Source organism: Bubalus kerabau, chromosome 3 (assembly GCF_029407905.1).
Source record: "Bubalus kerabau isolate K-KA32 ecotype Philippines breed swamp buffalo chromosome 3, PCC_UOA_SB_1v2, whole genome shotgun sequence".
Classification (NCBI taxonomy): Eukaryota; Metazoa; Chordata; class Mammalia; order Artiodactyla; family Bovidae; genus Bubalus; species Bubalus kerabau.
The window spans coordinates 81447342-81474368 of record NC_073626.1 but is presented as its reverse complement, the minus strand read 5'-3'; the positions used below and the strand labels follow the sequence as shown (position 1 = coordinate 81474368).

Sequence of the window (27027 nt, the reverse complement as noted above, 5' to 3'; positions counted from 1 at the left end):
AATGTAGCCTGGCTGGTCCTTTGATTTCAGCCTAGCGATATGCTGAGCCTTAATCCGGGAGTTGGTGATGGACAGGGAGGCCTGGCGTGCTGCGATTCATGGAATTGCAAAGAGCTGGACACGACTGAGCGACTGAACTGAACTGAACTGAACTGAATCCATTTGAGCTATACCTGGACTTCTAATCTACAGAAATGGTGAGATAACAAATGGCTGTTATTTTTACATGCTAAGTTTGTGGTGACTTATTATGCAGCAATAGCAAACTAATACAAGGTTCCACCCTCCCTTATGCCCTTCCTGCCCAAGTCCTAGAATCAGTCATTTTTTCAAGGAGTCTTCCAACAATGAGAAAGCTGGCTATAGTGCTATATAAATAATAAGCCTGGCTATAACTACATAAATTTATATCCATACACACACTCACATACACACTTTCTATATATTAGAACAAAAATACAAACTCAGCTCTCTATCTACATATGCCTCTAATCCTCTTTTTCTCTTCTTTAACCTTTTATTCTTTTCTTTGTCAGTTTTAACTGATATAATTTAATTCACATCTATTGCTTACACAATGATTAATAAATGTATTTAACTTTACTCTTTCCCTGTTCAAAAACCATCTTTAAATTTCATTCTCTATTGTTTGCCCTGTTTCTGTTTCACAAATTCCCTCTTTCAATTTATTTCTTCTATTTTGTGGTTTACTTTGCTCTTATTTTATATCTTATTTTATTTTATATTATAAAATAAAATTATATTATAAAATTATTTATATTTTATCTTATTTTATATCTCCTTGAGGTAGAATTTTATTTTATATTATAAAATAAAATTATATTATAAAATTATTTATATTTTATCTTATTTTATATCTTCTTGAGGTAGAATTTTATTTTATATTATAAAATAAAATTATATTATAAAATTATTTATATTTTATCTTATTTTATATCTTCTTGAGGTAGAATCTTAGGTTTGAAAGAAAAATTTTTTTTTCTACACAAGCACTTAAAGCTATAACTTCCTTCCCTCTAGTTATTGCTAATCCCACAAATTTTGGTAAATTGTGTTCTCATTATAATTTGGTTCAAATGTTTGCTAACTTCCTTTATGACGTCTTTGTCTGATGTTTAGAATGCTTTCTCATTTCCAACTGTTTTGGAAACTTTTTGATATTTAAATTAGTAATTAATTTCTAATTCTATTGTAACTGAAAAACACTCCATGAAACTTTTTTCATTTTAAATTTCTTGAAATGTGTTCTGTATTTCAGTATATGCCTTTTGATAAATGTTCCATGTACATTTCAAAAGGATGTATTTTGTTTCTTTATCAATTAGATAAAATTGGTAGTGTGGTAAAGTTACTTCTATTCTTAACAATTTTCAGTCTTCTTGTTTATCAGCTACTGAGAAAGGAAAGTTGAAATCACCAATTATAATTTAAATTTGTCTATTTCTCATTTCAGTTCTGTCATTTAACTTTGTTATTAGATACATACATATTAAGATTTTTATATCTTTTAGAGAAATTCATCTTTAATCTTTATGTAAAGTACTTCTATATTTTTAGGAGTATTTCTTGTACTGATTATATTGTCTGATATTAATATAGCTTCTTCAGTTTTTTATGATTAAAGTTTTCATAATATAGCTTTCCATTCTTTTTTAAAAATTAGCTTTATTGTGCTATAATTTACATACTGTAAAATTAACCCCTTTAAAGTATACAAGTGGCTTTTAGTATATTCAGAGTTATGCAATTACTGCCTCTATTTAATACTAGAACATTTTGCCACCCCAAAAAGAAACCATGCACCCATTAGCAATCATTCCTCCTTCCACCTAGCCCTTGGCAACCACTAATTTACTTTCTGTCTTTATAGATTTGCTTATTCCAAACATTTCATGTAAATGAAGTCATACAATACATGGCCTAGTGTGACTGGTTCTATAACTTAGCATGTTTTCAAGATTTATTCATGTTGTAACAGATATTAGGGCTTTATTCCTTTTATGGCTGAATAATATCAGGACTATAATCCATTTTAAGTTATATTTTTGTGGACGGTATAAATTAGGAGTTCAGCTTTGTTGTTTTACAGGCTCAGATAGTAAAGATTCTGTCTGCAATGCAGGAGACATGAACTCTATCTCTGGGTTGGGAGGATCCCCTGGAGAAGGGAATGGCTATGCACTCCAGTGTTCTTGCCTAGAGAATCCCATGGACAGAGGAGCCTGATGGGCTACAGTCCATGGAGTCGCAAAGAGTCAGACACAACTGAGTGACTAACACTTTAACTTTTCATACATTTAGCCCAGTACTTCTTGTTGAAAAGACCATTTTCGCCCAATAAATCATCTTGGTATCCTTATCAAAATCAGTTGACCATAAATGTAGTCAACTGGTTACTTTTAGACTCCCAATTCCATTTCATTGATCTGTCTGTCCTTATGCCAATGCCATATTGTCTTGATTATTGTTGCTTTGATATCAGGGGAAAAGTTTTGGTATCAGGGAATGTGAATCCTCTAACTTTGTTCTTTTTAAAGATGGTTTTGTCTAATCTGAATCTCTTCATTCTGTATGAATTTTAGGATGAAAAATTTAGAAATTTTTGTCAATTTCTGCAAAAAAATAAAGAAGACAACTGAGATTTTCTTTCATGATGTGATGTCAATCAGCTCTAGCACACATTAAAGATGGTTTAATACTACCATCTTTCTATACATTTTAGCTCTCTAGTTTTTTGTTTCTTTTTTTCCTTTATTCCATGCCTTTTTCTAAGTTGAATTATCTTAGAAGTTTGTTTAGTCTTCTCTATTGAATTATTTCCTATACCTCCACATTCTACTTATACCCCTAGCCCATAGCAATCATTAGTCTATTTTCTATTCCTATGATCTGCCTTGTCGACTTTTCATATAAATGAAATCACACATTTTTTCTTTTGTGTTTGGCTTCTTTCAGAAAATACACTATTATTTGAGATTTGTCTGTTCTTTTTTTTAATACCCTTTTTTTTGATCTCTACTTCAGCTTTGATAGTTTCCTTATTCAAGTTCACTTATTCTGTTTTTCTACAGTGTCTAGTATACTAAGTCCAGTGAATTTATTTCAGATATTTTAATTTTCAGATCCAGAAGTTTGACTTGACTTTTTTTATAGTGTCCATTTCTTTCTTCATTGTATATATGTTTTCCTTAAATCTTTACAGTTATTAAAGCTGTTTTGTAGTCCTTTTCTGTTAATTCTGGGTTTGCTTCCATTAACTAATTTTCTTCTGGTTATGGGCCACATCTTCCTGATTCTTGTACTTTCAGTAAATTTTTATTGTGTGCCTTCTATTGTGAATGTCATCGTATAAAGTATATTAATTTTTTTAATCCTTTTTTGAAGAAGGTTGCGTTTTATTCCTGAGAGCAGTTATACTATTGTAGATCCCCTTAATCTTTCTGAGACTTGTCTCTAAGCTTTGCTAGTACTTGTGTGGCATAACCTATATGTAGTGGTAATTTAGCTCTAGCATTGGCAGAGCCTATCTGGAGCCTCTACTGAATGCCCAGTTGTTCAAGGATGTTTCTCTACTCGCTCAGGTACAGACATTGAATGTCTTCTAATTCTATGGATACTCTAGTGGTTTTTCAGCTTATAGTCCCCAAGTCTTCTGCATTACCAGCAGATTTTTTTTTTACCATCCGAGCCACCAGGGAAGCCCTTAAAATTTTTCAGCTTGTGGTGCCCTGGTAGTTGTCCTTACATGGCTTCATTGAGTGTCACCCCATGCAATGCAGGGAAGTATTGCACCAAAGACTCAAAGGGATCCCTATGAAGATTTCTGGAGCTCTTATTCTGTGCACTTCCCATTCTCTTGTTTTCTGTGCCACAGATTCTAGCTGCCTCAGCTCCCTTCACCCCTGATCTCTGTCTTTTAGTTCAGTGAGACAATTGTGCTTTGCTTAGGTTCTCTCTCCTCCTGCATGGCCTGGAAGTTGCTTCCATGCAGTCAGTCTGAGTAATTGTAGGTTTACTTTGCTTGTTTTCCATCTCTCAGAGATAATAGTCCTGTACTGCCTATAATCCAATTTCCGAAGATAGTTGTTTCAAACAATTTACCCAGTTTTCTAGTGTTTTACCACAAGAAAGTTAGTCTAGTACCAGCACACTATCGTGGCAAAAACTTTTAACTTCCAAGACTGTACATATTTAAACCAGAAATTTCTTTTCTAATAGATATTTTATCACTTTAAAAAGTATTTTTATATGATTTTTAAATTGGAATATTAAAATAAAGGGATATTAGAGTAAATTGAAAATAAATGTGAGAAATCAGCAAGGTATTTTGTAGTTATTTTGTAGTATTTTGTAGTTACCTTAATGGAGGGCAATAAAAAAGCAAAACTTTGACTCAAATAGTAATTAGGAGCTTATGTCAAGATTTTTCAGTGAATTTCCCTCCCATTTTTATCTCTTCCTGCATCTTCTAAAGATAAGCCATTCATGTGCAAAATATTTTTCTTCTAAAAAGAAATTATTTCAAAATGGGGTTTATATTTGATTTCAGACAGGTTATTTGGAGAATATTTAAGTACAAAAAATATATTTTAAATTATTCTCTAAGTGGAAATTGCATTGGCTAGATAATTACATGGATTCAGAATAAATGTAAAGTCCAGCTTCCCTCTATCAATCTGATAATGATACTACTAATAAGAGCTAATACTTATATATGTTTTATTATGTCCCAGGTAATCCAAGTGCTTTATATGCTGTGCTGTGCTTAGTTGCTCAGTCGTGTCCGACTCTTTGTGACCCCATGGACTGCAGCCCTCCAGGCTCCTCTGTCCATGGGGATTCTCCAGGCAAGAATACTGGAGTAGGTTGCCATGCCCTCCTTCAGGGGATCTTCCCAACCCAGGGATAGAACCCTGGGTCTCCCCCATTGCAGGTGGATTCTTTACCATCTGAGCCACCAGGGAAGCCCAAGAAATCTGGAGTGAGGAGCCTATCCCTTCTCCAGGGGAACTTCCTGACCCAAGAATCAAAGGGGGTCTCCTGCATTGCAGGTGGAGTCTTTACTAGCTGTGCTACCAGGGAAGCCCAGTGCTTTATATATATTAATATGTATCTTGCTTAATAAGCCTATGAGGTAAATGTTATAATTCACTTACTCTGCCAATGAAGAAACAGACCTACAGGGAGATTAAATAATTTTTCCAAGGTCACACAGCTAGAATGATTCAAATATATTCTGAATAAATTTTGGAGAAGGTGCTTCTGACCTAGCCAAAAAGCAGACCTCACTAAATGAGGTAATCATTTACATTTACAATCCCTTTTGATTGCTGGCTCAAGGCCCAAACTCATACTCATACCTAAGGAAGATCTTGCCAGATTAAGTCAACTGGAATGTTGCCTGCATTCACTGTATAAAATTTGTATCATCACACATATCCTATAACTTAGGCTAGCTTTTGGGCAGAAGTGGTCATTCACATCAACAGTATAATTTGGGTTGAAAAAACTGATGATTTTGCTAGCATCACAATAGCTTTATTTAAGACATTGTTCATGTCTATTTAAATGAAAACAAAGTTCTAGGTTGGTTCACTGAAAGAAATCTGATCTCTCCTTATAGGGTTGGAGGTTGAGAGACTTGGAAAGTAGCTATGCTTTTTGAATTCTTGGCAGGAGACAAATCTTCCTTTCAGCACATAGAATCTTAGTGGTTGAACTCTATGTGTTAAAAGCCCCCAGAAGAGAATTGCTCATCTTATTTGTTAGAGAATCTAGTGATAGAGGCACAGTGCTCAGAACTGTACATGTAACAACAGACTGGTTCCAAATAGGGAAAGGAGTATGTCAAGGCTGTATATTGTCACCCTGCTTATTTAACTTATATGCAGAGTTCATCATGCAAAATGCCGGGCTGGATGAAGCACAAGCTGGACTCAAGATTGCCGAAAGAAATATCAGTAACCTCAGATATGCAGAAAACATCACCCTTATGGCAGAAAGCAGAGAAGAACTAAAGAGCTTCTTGATGAAAGTGAAAGAGGAGAGTGAAAAAGTTGGCTTATAGCTCAACATTCAAAAAATGAAGATCATGGCATCTGGTCCCATCACTTCAAGGCAAATAGATGGGGAAACAATGGAAACAGTGACCGACTTTATTTTCTTGGACTACAAAATCACTGCAGATGGTGACTGCAGCCTTGAAATTAAGACACTTCTCCTTGGAAGAAAAGCTATGGCCAACCTAGATGGCATATTAAAAAGTAGAGCCATTACTTTGCCAACAAAAGTCCATCTAGTCAAAGCTATGGTTTTTCCAGTAGTCATGTATGGATGTGAAAGTTGGACTATAAAGAAAGCTGAACACTGAATTGTTGCTTTTGAACTGTGGTGTTGGAGAAGACTTTTGAGAGTCCCTTGGATTGCAACCAGTCCATCCTAAAGAAAATCAGTCCTGATTATTCATCAGAAGGACTGATGTTGAAGCTGAAACTCCAATACTTTGGCCACCTGCTGCAAAGAACTGACTCATTGGAAAATACCCTGATGCTGGGAAAGACTGAAGGCGGGAGGAGAAGGGGATGAGAGAGGATGAGATGGTTGGATGGCATCACCGACTCAATGGACATGAGTTTGAGTAATCTCTGGGAGTTGATAATGGACAGAGAAGACTGGCGTGCTGCAGTCCATGGGGCTGCAAATAGTCGGACACAACTGAGCGACTGAACTGAAGCATGTTTAGTCTACCCATTTAGTAATTCAGCAGAGTTCACTAGCCAGCTCAAATGTGAACTTTTTTTCCATATCCCATCTTTATTTTATTCTTGAGCTTATTTGCCAGTCATTCTCAACACCACAGAAAACTGAATAGTTGTATGAGTCTGTATCTATGCTAAGAGAAGGATGGGCTTCCCATGGCACCAGTGGTAATGAACCCTCCTGCTAATGCAGGATATGCAGGTTCCTTGGGAAGATCCCCTGGAGAAGGGAACAGCAGCCCACTCCAGTATTCTGGCCTGGAGAATCCCATGGACAGAGGAGCCTTCTAGGCTATGGTCAATAGGGTCACAAAGAGTCAGGCATGACTGAAGTGACTTAGCATACATACACGCAAGACAAGAGCACTTAATTTTGTAAACTTGGAAAAAAGCTCAAAGAGAATTACATTAGCTCTTTTGTATTTTATCATCATACATATCCTGTAACTGAAACCATGATTTAAAGTGGGAGCAGCAGGCTTTGGAGATTAGGTGGGGTTGAATGAGGCTCAGCATACCCTGTCTGAAAACATATTTTGATAAATATTTCTTCTGGGAAACCAGGAAACTGAACAATTAAAAACTTTCATATGGTACTGGGCAGGGCAATGTCTAATAGTTACAGCTAATAAATTGGTTTCGGAGAACTGGAATACGTAATGGAAGAGTGAGAAAGCATTGAATTGTTATGCACATTAATATCAATCTGATGCATTTGTAAATGTATGACATTAATAATCTAAGTACATAAATGAACATAATTTTATGATTATGAAATAAAGGACCTAATTTCTAAGAAAATCATGTGAATTAAAAGGAGTCAAATATTTCAGATCACCATTGTTTAAAAAGTCATCTTGGAACTTCCCCAGTGGTCCAGTGGTTAAGATTCTGCATTCCCAATGCTGGGGCCCCAAGTTCGATCCCTGGTCAGGGATCTAGACCCTGCATGCCTCAGCTAAGAGACTGTATGCCATAACTAAAAGATGCTGTGTGCTGCAACTAAGAACCAGTGCAGCCAAATAAATACATATTTTTTAAAGTCATTGTGACAATTATGGAAATATTTTAAATTAGCAGAACTATTTTCCAAAGTCTAAGTCAATAAAAAAATCCCCATTGCAATTTTGAAGATGAGTTAATTCATCTGAAAATAGGACAGCTTTTGCCAGGAATTTTAACACAAAATCTGTTAACATACAGAATCATATTCGGAAACCAATTATTTGCAATGCAGATCAAACCTGCCTAAAGAACAGAAAATGTTCATTAAGAACTTAATAAACAAAAAGTCAATATTTGCAAATACGTTATTCATTGAGATATTATGGGTTTGAAAATTGTCAATAAAATTATAACACAGGAATTTAAATACATCTTTAAATTTTTTCTTATTTACTCAAAAAGTGTTTTAAAATTAACTTTATCATTTAATTCCCTGAATTAAGTTTTCTTAGCAGGTGGGCACATTCCATCTTCTAATTTACCAGTTATTTGGGTCTCTCACCAACTAAAGTATTTCTGAATACAGGCTATTTATACAAACTGCTCAGGGGTGAGCCGTTAGCCCTCAGCTGCCCATGTCTTCAAAGATAAACTACTCTACCACATGAGGTGCAAATAACATCAGGTCTATTTCCATTTTCCCAATTTAAAATGGAAACTGCTTGAACCCCTTTAAGCCAGGTGGGAAGGAAATCCTACAGTACACTCTTGGTGTTCCCTCAACCCCTTTGCTCATCCAAAAATTGTGGTGGCTTTTTATCCAACAAAGAGGTCCATCCACTTTCACTTCTATCTGAAGAGGAACTTTGTGTCTTAAGAGCTGCTGTTGTTTTGTGGTCATTGTTCCTCGCTGCTACACACTGTCCCTTGGGTATGGCCACTTGACTGTCCAGAGCTGCAGGGAAGTCACCCTCCACAAATGTCTGATGCAGGTCATCCTAAGCTTTCACAGGAGACCACATCTGGAAGAGGCTCCACTTTATCCAGGGTTTCTCCTCTGGGCTCTCTATACATCACTTAAATATCCAGAGGTGCTGTGCTTGAGCTGATTAGAGGGTCTGTTGCTGCTAAGTCACTTCAGTCGTGTCCGACTCTGTGCGACCCCATAGACGGCAGCCCACCAGGCTCCCCCGTCCCTGGGATTCTTCAGGCAAGAATGCTGGAGTGGGTTGCCATTTCCTTCTCAAATGCATGAAAGTGAAAATTGAAAGTGAAGTCGCTCAGTCGTGTCCGACTCTTTGCGACCCCATGGACTGCAGCCTTCCAGGCTCCTCCGTCCATGGGATTTTCTAGGCAAGAGTACTGGAGTGGGGTGCCATCGCCTTCTCCGATTAGAGGGTCAGCCCATCACAAAATAGGCAACTACTGTTGCTCTTTCTAGTCTCAGAAATTTGGAGAGCCTGCTGGAGGCATTGACCAGCCTCCTTTCCCTTCTAGCTCCAAAGACACAGAGTGTTTATTCCACATCCTTTACCAGAAAACAGAACTTGTTTGCCTTTGAGTTGGGCCGAGATTATTTTTAATGAGAAATACAGTCTCTGTTTCCCTGATCAGTCATCCTGCTAGGATAATCCAAGAGAATCTCTGGCATCTATCTTGCTAACACAACAAATTCATAACCACCACTACTACCGACAGCAACACAATTCAAAACAGAAGTTAAATCTTCGGTGGCCACCCGACCACTTTTATACCATTGTGTAGCATGAATATCACCAAATGCCTCTCTATATTTTAAAACCTCTACTGTTTCCAATGAATCACCTGTATCTTCTCTTAAGTAATGAATTTAGATAACAATTTCTTTTCGTCTGTTCTCCAGATAGGAACTAGAGTAGTACTGTTTAGTAGAGCTTTCTGTGATGATGAAAATATTCTCTATCTGTGCTATTTAATATGGTAGCCACTAGGCCCATGTGGCAGTTCAGCACTTGACACGTGGCACATGCAACTGAGAAACTGAACTTTTAATTTTGCTTGATTTTAAATAAATTTAAATGGCATGCATGGCTAACAGCTAATGCATTGAACAAAGTATCTGCCTTAATTACTTTTTATGAAAGAAACTAATCAAAATTCATTTCCAGAGTGAATTTTTTTTCTGAACTCTGAGTTGAAACTCCTCTTCAAATCAAGCCAAACAAATACTTCATCTGGTATTTTAAAAAGACACACATGCTCGAAATATGTATTTTTGTTCTTTTATCAAAACAAAAGATTATTATAAACTTTAGAACCAGATACTTTTGCTGGATAAGCCTTACCCATCAGCCTTTCCCTCTTCCACAGCATGCCTCTTATAAGTTAAACATTTGCAGTGGTAACATAAATAATTTCTCTCCAATATTAACACACACTGAATTTCAAGTGCAGAGGGACATTCTTCACCCCCACAACCCATCTTTCTGTCAACATAACCTGTCTCACAAAGCTGTTCTATGAATTGACTCACTTATGAATGTGTTTTTTTGCCTCTTAAGAATAAGACTCTACTGTGTAGAGAAATTGGATATTAAAAATAAATGTGAACTGATGTTATTTCTTTGGGCTATCTCTTTGACAACTTGCCTTCAACTTAAATAGGACTGAATTTGGTTAAGAGTCTCATCTAACAGATTTGGGTTTCTGTCCTACCCCCAAACTAAATATATATGAAGCTCAATTGTCTTCAGCAGGAGGTATTTTAATTTACCACAAGCCCACAGTTTGCCCATGGTTATTTTTAGAAGCCTGTTCATATTGGACAATTGTTTACTCTGCCACAGGGGCTAAAGTTAGCTGCCAAAAATCCATTTATCTTCCCGCTCATTCACTGGGCCCTCAGTCTCTAAAATTATTTTCTTAAGTGTCTGACCACTCAGGAATAACTCCAGTGTTCAAACATCATACATTTTGGGGTAGCTGAAAAGTGAATCTGCAAAAAAAGAATGATTCACTTTTGCTTCTGTGTCAAAAAGGCTAAGGAATTTCACTTGGAAAAGATGTCTATATTTAGGAAGTCTAGTTTATGCAACTTGTGGTCAGTAGGTCTTTTAATAAACAATTGGCGTACCTAAGTCTTCAGTTAATGTGATTTAAAAGCTAGCTCTGAGGAACCTGTTGGAATAGAATTACAATTCAAATGCATTTACTCATTTGCCCAACAAATTATTTTCTACTGGAATGGAAGATTACAGTTGATTTCAAGAATGTATTTTGCTTCAGACTGTCTAATATAGTCACCTGGGGGATGCACCATGGCTATAATAATAACTTATTCAAGAACTCAAAGCTGCTGTATAGCCTATATAAGTATCATGGAAAATTATACTTCATTTAAAATGCTCGTGTTGAAAAAGTCATACATATATGAGTGTGCATCAGCAATGTACCAACAGGGATGTGTACTACTCAAATGCCAGGAAATCCAGGCTGAGGCTTTAGAAGTTTTCTTCTGTGGGTCTGAGCGTTAAAAAAAAAATTACATACTGAAGGAAGCATACTTGTACCAAACAGCAGTGACACTGCATCACTGGGTTGGTCTCTGAGCCCAAATTGGGATTGATTAAATCTCTCATCCACACCACTCTATGACTAGGGACAAGCACATGAGAAACACATAGATATAAATTATTTATTTCTATTGTACTTAGCAGAATGGGATCTGTGCCCTTTAAAAATTAATTAAGTAGATACTGAGATGGGTAACTTGGAGTCAGTGAAGGGTTTGTTATACTGAGCATGTTTCCTGTTTTCACCAAAGAAGTGATAGAAATAAAGGGACTCCTATCATAGCAAGAACTTTGCTGAAGGGGGGAAATTAACTTCCTAGAGGAAGTAATGAGATGCGAAGACAGCTCTTGGAGAATTGATACAATCCCTGTCCCTAAAATATGTCAAAAAATAGGGTACTCCTCATTTGTCTGATAGGAGGATCTTAAATGCACTTCTCTGGAAATAGGGCTGTTCTACAACTAAGGCTGGGAGTTGCCTGTGTGGGGCTATGCATCTGAGATATAGCCGTTTCCCCATGTGTTCCTTTGCTGTGTACTCTGCCACAGACCTTGCTTTGCAACTGAGCTAGTAGAACTCAATAGTTATTTGTCGGGTCAATTGAATAAAAGCAGGAAGAAATAAGGAACTTATTTATTTATTACTATGCAACAACAGTACCTTGTATTTAGCAGCTTAAAACACAATCATTTATGATCTCACAGTTCATGCGGATCAGGAATTTGGGAATGGCTCAGCTTGGTGGTTCTAGCTCAAGGTTTCTCATGAGTTGCAGTCAAAATGTTGGCTGGGCTGTGGAGGCAGAGACTAGGGCCTCTCTGCTACTGGAGTCTGGGAGCCGAAGGGCAATGTTTAGGGACGGGGGCAAGCACAACGAAGCAAGGGGTGGAAATCCCAAATTGAGGGTTATGTGAAATTTGGTCAGAGGAAATGGAACTATATAATGAAAAGCACTAGGAGGAGTCAGAATGTCAAGGCCAAATGAAGATGAATGGGGGTGAGCCAAGGAGCAAACAGATAGTCCATGACTTGGAATGGATAGGGTAGGACGGGCCAATCGCATGGTGAGAAAAGAACCAGGCTGGGAAACGCCAGCCAGAACACCCTGATTTGGGCTTTCAGCTGCTCCAAGTGCTTGCACCTGCTCCCCCCAGGTATTAGGGAGGGGTTAGAGCTGGGGAGAGGTAGAGAAGGAGTTTTAGGAGGAAGTTCAGAAGAGGAGGAGTTTTCACCCTGAAAGCATCCCTTGGTAGACAGTTGACTGCTCACCCTCAGCTAGTGTGGGCCCTGCTTCTCTCTTGTGTTTCCATTAACACCCCCATGGTCCAGCTCCTGATCTTGCTGGAGTCTCCACTATGATATCATGCTGTTGCTCGGCCACCATGGGATCCTGAAAGTATCTATTCACAACCCTCACAGACAGAACAGAAAATCAGTAAACACTGGGTTCCATCACAGTCTTTGAAAATTAGAAAATGGGCTGGGTCAGTCAGTCAGTCAGTTCAGTTCAGTTGCTCAGTCGTGTCCAACTCTTTGCGACCCCATGGACTGCAGCACGCCAGGCCTCCCTGTCCATCACCAACTCCCAGAGTTTACTCAAACTCATGTCATTGAATCGGTGATGCCATCCAACCACCTCATGCTCTGTCGACCCCTTCTCCTCCTGCCTTCAATCTTTCCCAGCATCAGGGTCTTTTCAAATGAGTCAGTTCTTCGCATCAGGTGGAATATTGGAGTTTCAGCTTCAACATCAGTCCTTCCAATGAATATTCAGGACTGATTTCCTTTAGGATGGACTGGTTGGATCTATCCTTTGAAAAATTAGACTGGGTACTAGAAAATATTAAGTAATACTTCTTTTTTCCTTTTATGTGTCACAATGGTATTGTGGTTACTTAGGAAAATGTCATTGGTGCTTAACGTTTGAGAGCCCTAGCTTGGACTCTGGCTACAATCTCACTAGAAGAATGCTACTTTTTAGTGATCTTGATCTGAAATTCTACCACCATGTATCTGACCCCTTCATACCAAGCAGTCTTCACCATGATCCACTCCCTTTGTCCTGTCTCACTCCCTGACTCTGGAGCTCTGTCCAGTCTTTTAACTTCTGACATAGTTACTTGTTAGCTAATGATGGTCTCACCTCACTCCTTAGACTTGAAATTAGGCACTACTCCATTTCTGGCTTCAGTGTTTCTCTTCTTTCCTCAACTATGAGTTGAGCTCTCTTCTGGTTCTATGACCTGAGTTTTCCTAATCTGTATCTTTGGATTTACTTTTCTTTGTTTGGAGTGTGTGTCCTTGGTGGATTCGTCACAAATGTGAGACAAGATCTTCACACTGATGACCATGTTACCTTGCCTGAAACCTATGTGAAATACGTTAGTTTTTCTTTTCCTGTTTCAAAGTCCATGACCCTCCCTAGACCACCCACTAGGTTTGCTTCCTGTTTAGAGGATGCTCCCTATACTTAACTTATTGTTGAGTGAAAATGACTGACATATATGAAATCCAGTGAAGGACCAGATTTATCCTGTCCTGGAAGATCAACCCCACTCATATTTCTTCAACAATGTATCAGGCATGTTACTCCACATGCCCACCTCTACACTTTGCTCTTGAATATCACTGAGTCATGCCAGAACTTCTCCTAAATGTTTGCAGTAGTTTTAGAGAGTCTCTCAGGAGAGTTCCTGGCTAGGGAAACTTCTGATCCTCACAAATCTGGAGCATAAACTCCCAAATTCCAACATAAAAATTCATGTAAAGAATGATCTAAATCAACCACTCACTACTCAACTCCATACACGTGAGAATATCTTGGAGTATGTGACATCTTCAGGCACTAACTCACCTGTGTTCTTCCCTTGGCCAGAGAGCATTTCCAGCAGCCCCTGTGGGTTCACTCAACTCCCGGCTTACCCTTCCACTGTATTCTGGGACGCCGGCTCATTGGAACAGCTTAACCTGAGGCCCAGGTAAAGAGGAAATTTCTCATCTATTTTTAGGAACCCAGGAAATGGCTTATATTTATTTAACCCTAATTGAATTCAATTACAAATATTTAGTCAGTTTATTTTGTCTATAACTCATTTTTACCAGATGCTGGAATGCAGGGAAGAATTTGGTAAAAAGAAATAAGTAAATAAGAAATGATCCCTATGCTCAAGGAGCTTTCAGCTTAATACAAATTTATACACATAATTATTGTATAATAGAGACAAGTAAGGGCTCTGAGAGCCCAAGAAGGCCCTAGGTTGGTTTGAAGAAAGGAGACATTTGGGCAGCTGGGCAGAAAGGGGTGTGTGGGGCTGTACTTGGCATTTAGCACAGGGCTGCAGTGACCAGTGTGGTTTTTACTGCAGCAGTAGAAGAGGGAAGGGTGCTGTCTGGTCTAGGGGTTGGCAAACTTTCAGTAAAGGTCACATAATAAATACTTTAAGGTTTACAGGTCACATCCTGCCTCTGTTGCCTACTCCTTCCCCCCTCCTCCTCTACCTTTGAAACATGGAAAAGCCATTCTTGGCATATGGGCTGCAGAAAAACACACTGCAGCCCTGAGCCCACAGGGCATAGTGTGCCAGCCCCCATCGTCGGCTACATGAGCAAAGCTGTGGCTGTGGGGAGCTGCAGTGTGTTTCCTTTTGGCTGAAGGTTATGGAAGTTGGGGCAGGGAGAGTGGGAAATAGGATGGGAAACGTTGGTTAAAGCTCTAGTTTGCCGAGCCTTAGATGCTGTTATAAGTTCATCAGGCATGAGAGAAAAGCTGAAGGTTTCCAAACAAGGAAAATGATATAACATAGCTTCAATTTTGGAAGCTTAATTTGATGAGCATATGCAGGATGGAATCGTGTGGGGAGATGAAGTACACCAGGAAGAACAAATGGGGTTGGTATTAGATGGTAGACTGTTTGAAAGATGCAGACAGACGGGAGGGGCCAGGCGCCTTTTTATGAAGAAAAGAAATCAGCATTTGTTATGGGAAGTATATTTGCATAAATAAAGCATGGCATGATGGATGCAGGACTTGGCAGAACCAAATAAATCATGAATACAGTCATTAGTCAAACAAGATTTCACAATGTCACTGTCAAGTTTGACTTCACCAATTGAAATTTTGATTATCAGGCTGCTGAATGCAGCAAAGTAATTTCCTGTCAAATTGACACCTGGCTCAGAGAGATTCTTTCAGAGATCTCCTATTGGATGGTCAACCAAGGAGTTATTAAAGAATATTTGTCATGTGAGATGCCATGTCCGGAGAAGAGCACACAAGAAACATGTAGGAAAAGAAGTTCGGGGGAGAAAGAGAAATTCAAATGCATTTCTTAAATATGAAGAAGAAAGCAGTTGAATTAACTTTACTGGAATTAATTCACAAAACTAACAACTTCTGGGTATACCTATGGCTGATTCTTGTTGATGTGTGATAGAAAACCACAAAATTCTGTAAAGTAATTATCCTTCAATTTAAAAAAGAAAGAAAGAAAGAAAACTAACAATTTCTCTTTAGCAAAACTGTACAGAAAAAAATGAATAAAAATTGAGAACCCCCACCCCCGCCCCCAGCAAAGTCTGACATCTCCACAGGACAACTGAGCAATCCCAACCTGTCTCACAGACATCAAAGCATTTTCTTCTGGAACAGAAACTCCTTGCCAGCACTGTTCTGCCATCACCTACAATAATTGCCCTTGGAAACTACTTGTATAATTCCCAACCTGACCTTAAATCAGACAGTACCCAAAGAAGAACCTTCTCTATCAACAGCAGAAAGAACTTCAAGGGAATACAGAGGTAGAGGGGGTGAAGGAGAACCCTATAGCTATGTATGTAATAGAGAAATGTTAATAGTAAAAATAGTTATATTAAAATGATAAACAGAAATGAGTGAGTGCTCCAGTCTCATGTGTATTTGAGACTTCTTCCTAGCACCCAGAAATTATTGAGTCTCTAGAGACATTAATTGGAGTAGTTTTCTAGAAAGTCCTAAATGGTGTTGGCTGTGTGACCACAATCTATAAATAACACAGGGCGATTTCCTTCATAAGCTTCTTGAGCAGAGGATTTTAAAAATTTTCTTAGTTTTTATACTTGCTGCTCCCTGTATGCACTGAGTAGTTTTTAAATTTCATATAGTGAAAACAGCTTCTTTTCATGTATTAGGAAATTGTAGCATAATTTTAAATAAGATTGCTTTTTCTATTAACCTGTATAGCTAAAAATGGCCAACTTAAAAAAACAAACATGTTTTTCCTGTCACTATACACAGCTTGCAAATTTGAAACAACACACTACAAACCCATCCAAATTCAGAACTCTTGAAAAATTACGCCTTTATAAAGAAATAAACACCACCTTCAGTGTTTAAAATATTGTAAATTATATGTAATGAGGGATGATGGGAAATCTGTGTTTGCAGCATAAAGGGTAAAAGTTTTCAGAATCTTCCCAATTCTCTTCTTTCCTTTTAAAGAATTCATTGCAAATGAGTACATTCATTATTTTCTATTGAGTACACTTAGCTGTCAATTACATGAAAATGTATTATAAAAATAATTGCTTTTCATCCTCATTAACCATTAGGAAGAAAAATGATGGAAAAATCATTCAACATTTTATTAATTCTACAACAGTATTTCTAATGAATCCTTTTATCAAGTTATGTGTAGAAAAGCATTTCCCTCCCCATTTTCTAGTGAATTAGGCAGCACTTGAATAAAGAAAGACACTCCCGTTACGAACACATTACAACATTCCCTGTGGACTACAGAGACTCTTCAGCATCTGGGGGAAAAATTAAATCTTGCCTTCCCACCGTTGCTTCTCACAGGCTTCGTAGAAGCTTTAATTGAATCTGGCACACTCTGCTAGATTTTCTATGCATAATTCACTACTTATTCCTTTTTGAGTAATGGCAAGGAAGCAAATGCATCCTCTAGATTCTTTGGGCCATAAAGCTTGAAAGAAAGGGGAAGGGCTCTAAGACATCTCCAGAAACCCACAGGGAGCAGGCTAAGGAACAAAAGCCTTGCACCTGTGCTTGGCTGCAGCCCTTTCCCTCTGGTGGATGTGAGCAGCTCCAATTTCCCACTCCCACTCCTCATCTGTGGTTACAACTGTGTGAGTGCCAAGTCGCTTCAGTCGTGTCTGACTCTTTGCAACCCTTTGGACTGTAGCCCACCAGGCTCCTCTGTCACGGGATTCGCCAGGCAAGAATACTGGAGTGATTTGTCATGCCCTCCTCCAGGAGATCTTCCCAATGCAGGGATTGAACCCGTGTTTCTTATGTCTCCTGCATTGGCAGGTGGATTCTTTATCATGAGTACCTCCTGGGAAGCCCCTTACAGCTGAGTCACCCATATTTCCTGAAGGAAATGTTTATCAGGGTGCCACCTGATTGGCGTGCATACCAATTCACACCACCTGCATTTGGTTCAAGGACTGGTTAGTCATGGTGGGATTTGTGTCTGAAGGGTCTGGCTCTCCTCATTCATGATTTAGGACTGACAACATGGCACCCCAGCTGGTCTGAAGGGACCTGGGCTACAGTCTGAGGAATTCTTCCGCTTCCTCTTAAAGGCAAAGAATCTGCCTGCAGTGCAGCAGACCTGGATTCAATCCCTGGGTCAGGAAGATCTTCTGGAGAAGCGAACGACAACCCACTCTAGTATGCTTGCCTGGAGAATTCCATGGACAGAGAAGCCTGGAGAGCTCTAGTCCATGGGGTCACAAAGAGTTTGACATAGCAACTAAACAACAGCAAGAGGATGGATAAGCAGCAAGGGCCTACTGTATAGCACAGGGAAATATATCCTATATCCTGTGGAAAACCATGTGGAGAAGAATATGAAAACATATATGTATGTATAACTGAGTCACTTTGCTCTCAGATCAGATCAGATCAGTCGCTCAGTCATGTCCGACTCTTTGTGACCCCATGAATCGCAGCACGCCAGGCCTCCCTGTCCATCACCAACTCTGGGAGTTCACCCAGACTCACGTCCATCGAGTCAGTGATGCCATCCAGCCATCTCATCCTCTGTCGTCCCCTTCTCCTCCTGCCCCCAATCCCTCCCAGCATCAGAGTCTTTTCCAATGAGTCAACTCTTCGCATGAGGTGGCCAAAGTACTGGAGTTTCAGCTTTAGCATCATTCCTTCCAAAGAAATCCCAGGGCTGATCTCCTTCAGAATGGACTGGTTGGATCTCCTTGCAGTCCAAGGGACTCTCAACAGTCTTCTCCAACACCACAGTTCAAAAGCATCAATTCTATGGCGCTCAGCCTTCTTCACAGTCCAACTCTCACATCCATACATGACCACAGGAAAAACCATAGCCTTGACTAGACGAACCTTTGTTGGCAAAGTAATGTCTCTGCTTTTGAATATGCTATCTAGGTTGGTCATAACTTTCCTTCCAAGGAGTAAGCGTCTTTTAATTTCATGGCTGCAGTAACCATCTGTAGTGATTTGAGAGCCCAGAAAAATAAAGTCTGACACTGTTTCCACTGTTTCCCCATCTATTTGCCATGAAGTGATGGGACCGGATGCCATGATCTTCGTTTTCTGAATCTTGAGCTTTAAGCCAACTTTTTCACTCTCCACTTTCACTTTCATCAAGAGGCTTTTTAGTTCCTCTTCACTTTCTGCCATAAGGGTGGTGTCATCTGCATATCTGAGGTTATTGATATTTCTCCCGGCAATCTTGATTCCAGCTTGTGTTTCTTCCAGTCCAGCGTTTCTCATGATGTACTCTGCATATAAGTTAAATAAACAGGGTGACAATATACAGCCTGACGAACTCCTTTTCCTATTTGGAACCAGTCTGTTGTTCCATGTCCAGTTCTAACTGTTGCTTCCTGACCTGCATACAAATTTCTCAAGAGGCAGATCAGGTGGTCTGGTATTCCCATCTCTTTCCGAATTTTCCACAGTTTATTGTGATCCACACAGTCAAAGGCTTTGGCATAGTCAATAAAGCAGAAATAGATGTTTTTCTGGAACTCTCTTGCTTTTTCTATGATCCAGCGGATGGCAATTTGATCTCTGGTTCCTCTGCCTTTTCTAAAACCAGCTTGAATATCAGGAAGTTCACAGTTCACATATTGCTGAAGCCTGGCTTGGAGAGTTTTGAGCGTTAATTTACTAGCGTGTGAGATGAGTGCAATTGTGCGGTAGTTTGAGCATTTTTTGGCATTGCCTTTCTTTGGGATTGGAATGAAAACTGACCTTTTCCAGTCCTGTGGCCACTGCTGAGTTTAAACACAACATTGTAAATTAACTATGCTTCAACAAAACTTTTTTTAAAAATTCAGTAGAGGTAAAGCAAATCCACTTGAATCAAGAAATGCAGTATTACATGTCACATGCAAGTCACAGAGGATACAGACCAGTACAGGATGAACTGCCAATGGCTCCCGGAAAAGGGTCCATATGAGTGCAGAGCTGGGGATTCAATGGAGGCTCAGTGAAGAAGGTAGCAAATGACTTGGGGCTTGGAGGCCACACAGGATTTGAATGGGCAGAAAGAGAGGATAATCTCTGCCGAGTGGGATAGTGTGAAGACAGATTCATGGGTGGCATGTTTTGGGAAGACTATTGCAAGTTACATGGCAACAACAGTGGATCTCATACTCAGAATCACCTGCAGGGCTTGTTAGAACACAGGTTGCTGGGTTCCACACCCCGCCCCCTCTTCCTCATTGAATAGACCTGAAGCCCCCTCTTCCTCTTTGAATAGATCTGAGAATTTGCATCTCTAACAAATCCCCAGGTAATCCTGATGCTGGTGGTCCAGGGAGCATACTCAAAGAATCCCTAAGTAAAAGGGTAGAATTTCCAAGCGAAAATGAGGCTGAAGATGGAGCCCAACTCTGAATGGTTGTATGGTTTTGGAAGAAGTTGGGATGTATCTGAAAGGTGAGAAAGGTGCTTTAGAAAATGTCCTTGGACCACTGTGCTGAGAATAACTTGGAAAAGGATAAGACTCATCACAGGAGAATCTAATAGGAAGTGAGACCCAAGGCTTTAGGTCCTGAACATGAATGTGCAAGAGTGAATAGCTAAAGAAAAGAGATGGTGCAAAAGCCCATTCATTCATCCTTCTTTAAACTAAATTTCAAGATACATTTGCAAAAGATTTGACAAAACAATTTACTAGTAAAGTCTCTAAGCTAGTGGAGTCAAAATTCAGGGCAAGAGGCTCACTAGAGATGCTTGTTAAAAATGCAAAATACATCTCAATATATACACAAAAGAACTGAAAGGAACTCTAGCGGATATTTGTACCCATGTATTCATAGCAACGTTATCCGCTACAGCTGAAAGGAGGAAATAACCCAAATGTCTATTGATAGATAAACAAATGTGCTGTGTGTAAATATATACACACACACAGGAAAGTGAAAAGTGAAAATGAAGTCGCTCAGTCGTGTCCGACTTTTAGCGACCCCATGGACTGCAGCCTACCAGATGCCTCAGTCCATGGGATTTTCCAGGCAAGAGTACTGGAGTGGGGTGCCATTGCCTTCTCTGACACACATATATAGGAATATTATTTAGCCTTAAAAAGGAATAAAATGTTGACACCTGCTGCAACATGGATGAAACTTGAAAACGTTATGCTAAGTGAAGTAAGCGAAACACAAAAGAATAAGTACTGCATGATTTCACTTATGTGAGGCACCCAAATTCATAAAGACAGAAAGTAGAATAGAGATTACTAGGGGTTGAGGGTTGAAGAGAAGGAGAGTTACTTTTTCATGGGTATAGAGTTTTAGTGTGAGATGATGAAGAATTTCCAGAGATGAGTCGTGGTGATGGTTGGACATCAATATATTATTTTTGCCACTTAGCTGTACACTTAAAATTTGTATATACCATTATACACACATATTTTAACACACAGCGCCCCCCCCCCCCGCCACCACACACACACAGACAAAACTCAAAATGCCTGAGGCAGTCCCCCAACTAGAGACTGATTCAATGGGTCTGGGCAGGGCCCAGGAAATTGCCCTTGAACATCTAGCCCAGCGTGCTTCAAAACAAGTTTCAGAAGAATACATTCTCCACCTCAGCTCTAGAAAAAAACAGCTCCTTTGCAGTAAAGCCTTATGTGAGTGAGGGGTTTACTTAATGTGAGATTTCTCAGGAGCCACTTAGACCAGAAGCTGCTTTTTCCCCGCAAGGTCACAGAAGTGCTCAACATTTCTGGCTATGAGAAAACTGAATAGAAGCCAGGGCTCTGCTCCTCATCTGAAGGCAAGCACACGGGAGAGTCACGTCTCCTGTGATTCTCGCGTTGCATGTTTCCTGTAATGACTGCTAGCGGCAGAAAGAGCGCCACATGAACACAGATGATACACTTTCTGTAGCTGCAGCAGAATGCCTGAATTTTATGGCTTGAACTTTGTACAATTATTGACTGGCTGAGAGCGCTCTACAATGAGTATTAATTAACGTGAAGCAGGAAATAGCCCAGCAGGAGACAGAATGGAACATAGGTGAGGATCGGAAGCAGGATAACAAATGTGAACTAGGATCTGCATTAGGACCAAAATGGAGATGTCATCTCAGCAGCTGTCTGATAATTGAAACCTGGAGACCACAGAGATTATTCCTCCCCAGCCTGAATGTGTGCATTATAAATTCAAGTATAATGCATATTTACTTCTTTGAGTCTCTTTCAGTTCAATTCAGTTCAGTCACTCAGTCGTGTCCGACTCTTTGCGACCCCATGAATTGCAGCATGCCAGGCCTCCCTGTCCATCACCAACTCCCAGAGTTCACTCAGACTCACGTCCATCGAGTCAGTGATGCCATCCAGCCATCTCATCCTCTGTCGTCCCCTTCTCTTCCTGCCCCCAATCCCTCCCAGCATCAGAGTCTTTTCCAATGAGTCAACTCTTCACATGAGGTGGCCAAAGTACTGGAGTTTCAGCTTTAGCATCATTCCTTCCAAAGAAATCCCAGGGCTGATCTCCTTCAGAATGGACTGGTTGGATCTCCTTGCAGTCCAAGGGAGAGTCTCTTTAGGACCTGAGAATCATAGGATCCGATATATTTGATTCCCAGTTGCTCCACAGAGTAATTTAGGGGGAAAAAAATACTTCAAATAAAATTTAGTAATTTAGGAACTGTGATGAAACCACACAGGTGGTTTCAAAGGCAGACAACAAAAAAGAAGAGACTTAGTATGCATATTATCTGGCAATAAAACAAAAGGAATTTTAAAGTACTTTTTAAAACTGAGAATGTGGTACAGGGCTTGTGAGATGGTTAATTTTATGTTAACTTGGCTGGGCCACAGGGTGCCCAGATATTTGGTCAAGCATTATACTGGGTATTTCTGTGAGGGTGTTTTAGATGAGATTAACATTTAAGACAGTAGTCTTTGAGTAAAGCAGATTGCCCTTCATGTGATAGGTAGGCCTCATCTAATCAAGTGAAGACCTGGATAGAGCTAAAAGAGGCCTCCCTGGAGCAAGTAAAGAAGTCTGCCAACCTTCAGACTTAAAGTTGCAGTATTGGCTCTAAGGTCTGCAGCCTGCTGGCCTATACTGAAGGTTTTGGAGTTGTTCACTTCCATAATTGTGTAAGCCAATCCTTCTGAAACAGTCCCCAGCACAAAGGTTAGAGACATAGTCTGTGCAGTCAGAAACCCTCATTTACGCTTTTAGTCAGCCCTCCAAAGACTGTGTAGTACTGTGGTACATATTTAGTGGAAAAAAAAAAATTCTTTTATAAGTGGACCTGCACAGTTCAAATCCGTGTGACTCAAGGGTCTACAGTGTGCATATATATGCACATGCTGTTGGTCTGTTTTTCTGGAGAACAATTACTCATACAGGTGGCAGATGATATCTGTAACTGTTTCTAGTAAGTTAGGAGGGGTGAAATGTATGATTGTTGTGGTTTTTAAACAGTCACAAGCTCTTTGACATTCTTCCCAAGAAAAGATGAGGTATATGTTCCCACCCCATGAATCTTGGGTGCATCTGGACTGTTTTGACCAAAAAGTATCACCAAATTGCACTGTGTGACACCTGAGGCTTTGTCATAAAAGCCACGCAGTCCTTTCTCCTGATTCACTGAACACTTGCTCTTGGAGCCTGAGGGCTCATGAAAGAGCTCTGATCATCCTGAGGCTGCCATGCTATGAGGAAGTTCAAGCCATGACAAGATATCTTGTGTAGGGTCTCTGGTGACAGCCTCAGCTGAGCCCAGCCTTCAGTTCATCATGGCCCATGTGCCAAACACGAGACTGAAGAAGTTCTCAGGGTATTCTAGCACACCCACTTATTAGTTTTCCCAGGTGAGGGCCCAGACTCTGTGATGAGAGACAGGTCATCCTTCCTGAGTTTTTGGTCTGCAGAATCCAGGGACTTAATAGTCTTTTTTTTTTAATTCATTTTTAATTGGAGGATAATTACAGTATTGTGATGGTTTTGTCATACATCAACATGAATCAGCCATAGGTATATCTATGTCCTGCCCTCTTGAACTCCCCTCCTGTCTCCCTCCCCATCTCATCCCTCTAGGTTGTCACAGAGCTCTGGGTTTGGGTTCCCTGCATTGTACATCAAATTCCCACTGGCTATTTCACATATGGTAATGTATATGTTTCAATGCTGTTCTTTCTCATCCCACTCTCTCTTTCCCCCACTGTGTCCAAAAGCCTGTTCCTCATGTCTGTGTCTCCTCTGCTACTCTGCACATAGGATCATTGGTACTATCTTTCTAGACTCCAGATATATGCATTAATATATAATATTTGTCATTCTCTTTCTGACTTACTTCACTCTGATTAATAGGCTATATGTTCATCCACCTCATTAGAACTAATTCAAATGAACTTTTAACTATAAACTTCCTTTTATAGTTGAGTAATATTCCATTGTATGTATGTACCACAACTTTCTTAACCCATTCAACTGGTGATGGACATCTAGGTTGCTTCCATGTCCTGGCTATTGTAAATAGTGCTACAATGAATATTGGGGTCAGTTCAGTTCAGTCGCTCAGTCGTGTCGGACTCTTTGTGACCCCATGGACTGCAGCACTCCAGACCTCCCTGTCCATCACCAACTCCCAGAGTTTTCTCAAACTCATGTCCATTGAGTCGGTGATGCTATCCAACCATCTCATCCTCTGTCGTCCCCTTCTCCTCTCGCCTTCAATCTTTCCCAGCATCAAGGTCTTTTCAAATGAGTCATCTCTTCATATCAGGTGGCCAAAGTATTGGAGTTTCAGCTTCAGCATCAATCCTTCCAATGAATGTTCAGGACTAATATCCTTTAGGATTGACTGGTTGGATCTCCTTGCGGTCCAAGGGACTCTTAAGAGTCTTCTCCAATACCACAGTTCAAAAGCATCAATTCTTCAGTGCTCAGTTTTCTTTATAGTCCAACTCTCACATCCATACATGACTACTGGAAAAACCATAGCCTTGATGAGATGGACCTTTGTTGGCAAAGTAATGTCTCTGCTTTTTAATATGCTGTCTAGGTTGGTCATAACTTTTCTTCTAAGGAATAAGCGTCTTTTTATTTCATGGCTGCAGTCATCATCTGCAGTGATTTTGGAGCCCAAAAAAATAAAGTCTGCCACTGTTTCCACTGTTTCCACTGTTTCCACTGTTTCTCCATCTATTTGCTATGAAGTGATGGGACCGGATGCCATAATCTTTATTATTGGGGTACATGTGTGTTTTTCAATTATGGTTTCCTCGGGGTATTTGCCCTGTAGTGGGATTGCTGGGTCATATGGTAGTCTTATTCCTAATTTTTTAAGGAATATCTGTACTGCTTTCCATAGTGGTTAATCAATTTGCATTCCCACCAACTGTGTAAAAGGGTTTCCCCTTTTCCATGCTCTTGCCAATAAAATGGTTTTTTGTCATTAAGTGTTAGGGAAGAAGCTTGTTATAAAGCAAGAGGTCACTGAAACAATGCTACTACTATTTAAAATGTATAAAAGTCACTGATTTCTCATTTTCTTAGCTGTAGAATCTATTCCTTTATTTTAGTGAACTTTAAGAAATTTTTATAGAATTTATAAATGTACCCCTAAACTTGGTGCCTAATTTGATTCTTAAATTCTTTTCAGTGACATTTTCTACTTTGGGAATCTTTAAGGATATAATCTTGGAAGATGAGAGAAACTTAATTTCTCATACATATTTGTTAGCTGTTAGCTGCTGCTGCTGCTAAGTCACTTCAGTCGTGTCCGACTCTGTGCGACCCCATAGACGGCAGCCCACCAGGCTCCCTGTCCCTGGGATTCTCCAGGCAAGAATGCTGGAGTGGGTTGCCATTTCCTTCTCCAATGCATGAAGCTAGCAAATTGTAAATAGTTAATTCCAAAGACTATTTTCTGTATTTTCCAACCTTTCTTTTTATTGTAGTCATAAAACGTGGACTTTTGACAATTCTTACAATTACTACCAAGGATAGCTAGCCAATCTGGTGTGGACCTCACTTGCATTTGAAAGTACCATTTTGTTTCCTATTTATCTGATTGAGTGGAAGGTAGATTTTTAGTTGGGTTTTTATAAATTCCAATGATCTTAGTACTTTCAACTACGAAGAGAGAATATTAATACTGTTCAATGCAAGAAATATTAATCTCTGTAGCAGGCAAGTTTAGAGCTAAAATAATTGAAGGAACAATTGCTCTTTAAAAGCATATAGCTACTATGATAAGGTATTCTATTATGATAAAACTGTAGTTACATAATCACTAGTGGTTCATAAGAGTTCCTTGAAATTAAGTTAATTCCACCATATTATGGGCTTCTAGGTGGCACTAGTGGTAAAGGGCCTGCCTGCCACTGCAGCAGATGTAAAGATGTGGGTTGGATCTCTGGGTCGGGAAGATCCCCTGGAGGAGGGCATGGCAACCCACTCCAGTATTCTTGCCCGGAAAATCCCACGGACAGAGGCGTCTGGCAGGCTGCAGAACTAGACTCAACTGAAGCTACTTGGCACACAACCATATTCGTGGTTTTTATAGTGTGTCAATTATTCTCTTGAAGTACGTGATGAACATTTTAAAAGTTCTTATATGTATATATATGTGTGTGTGACTGAATCACTTTGCTGTATACTTGAAACTAATACAGCATTGTAAATCAACTGTGTTTCAACTGTATTTCAAAAATAAACATTTTTTAAAACTTAAAAGTTGTTATATAGAACCTGACCTTATGAATCCTATAGTCTAGTGAACACAGTAAGATTTGCTTACTTGAATCAACTAGATAGGAGGGCTTGGTAGAAAAGGTACATTCAGATGAGAATCCAGGAGAATCACCTCTGACTCTCCAGACCCTTTATGTCATACAAGAAGGAAGTAATTCCTTAAATGATGGGGAATGCACTCTTTCAGATCTTTTTCTAAGGCGTTCTAGTCATTTAAATTTGGAAAGTTTTTTTTTTTTTTTTTTCCAGCTTGGTGATCACAAAACAAGGAAGAGCAATAGAAAACAGCAAAACCAGCTCTCCACTGAACTGGCAGACTACTGATCTGGACTCTTGAATTGGATAATTTTGTATTATTTGAAAATGCTATTGAACTGCCTCTTGTTGTAATTAGCATTTTTTATGAGAGTGACTGCAGTAGATTAGTAAGCAAAACAATGCAGGCTATGCAAAAACTTCTTTTTGTTTTCATCTTAATTCTGTCTAATACTGTGAACTAAACTAGTCTTCTTCCTGCCTACTCTTCATATAAATAACTTGATCCTGG

General features: G+C 39.4%; 1 long non-coding RNA gene across 1 annotated transcript; it reads left to right on the top strand.

The window, feature by feature from the left end:
* Positions 1–27027, top strand: LOC129647702 (uncharacterized). Its single transcript, XR_008712447.1, has 3 exons — positions 1–197; positions 14152–14254; positions 26730–27027. It is a non-coding gene; the product is annotated as an uncharacterized LOC129647702 (long non-coding RNA).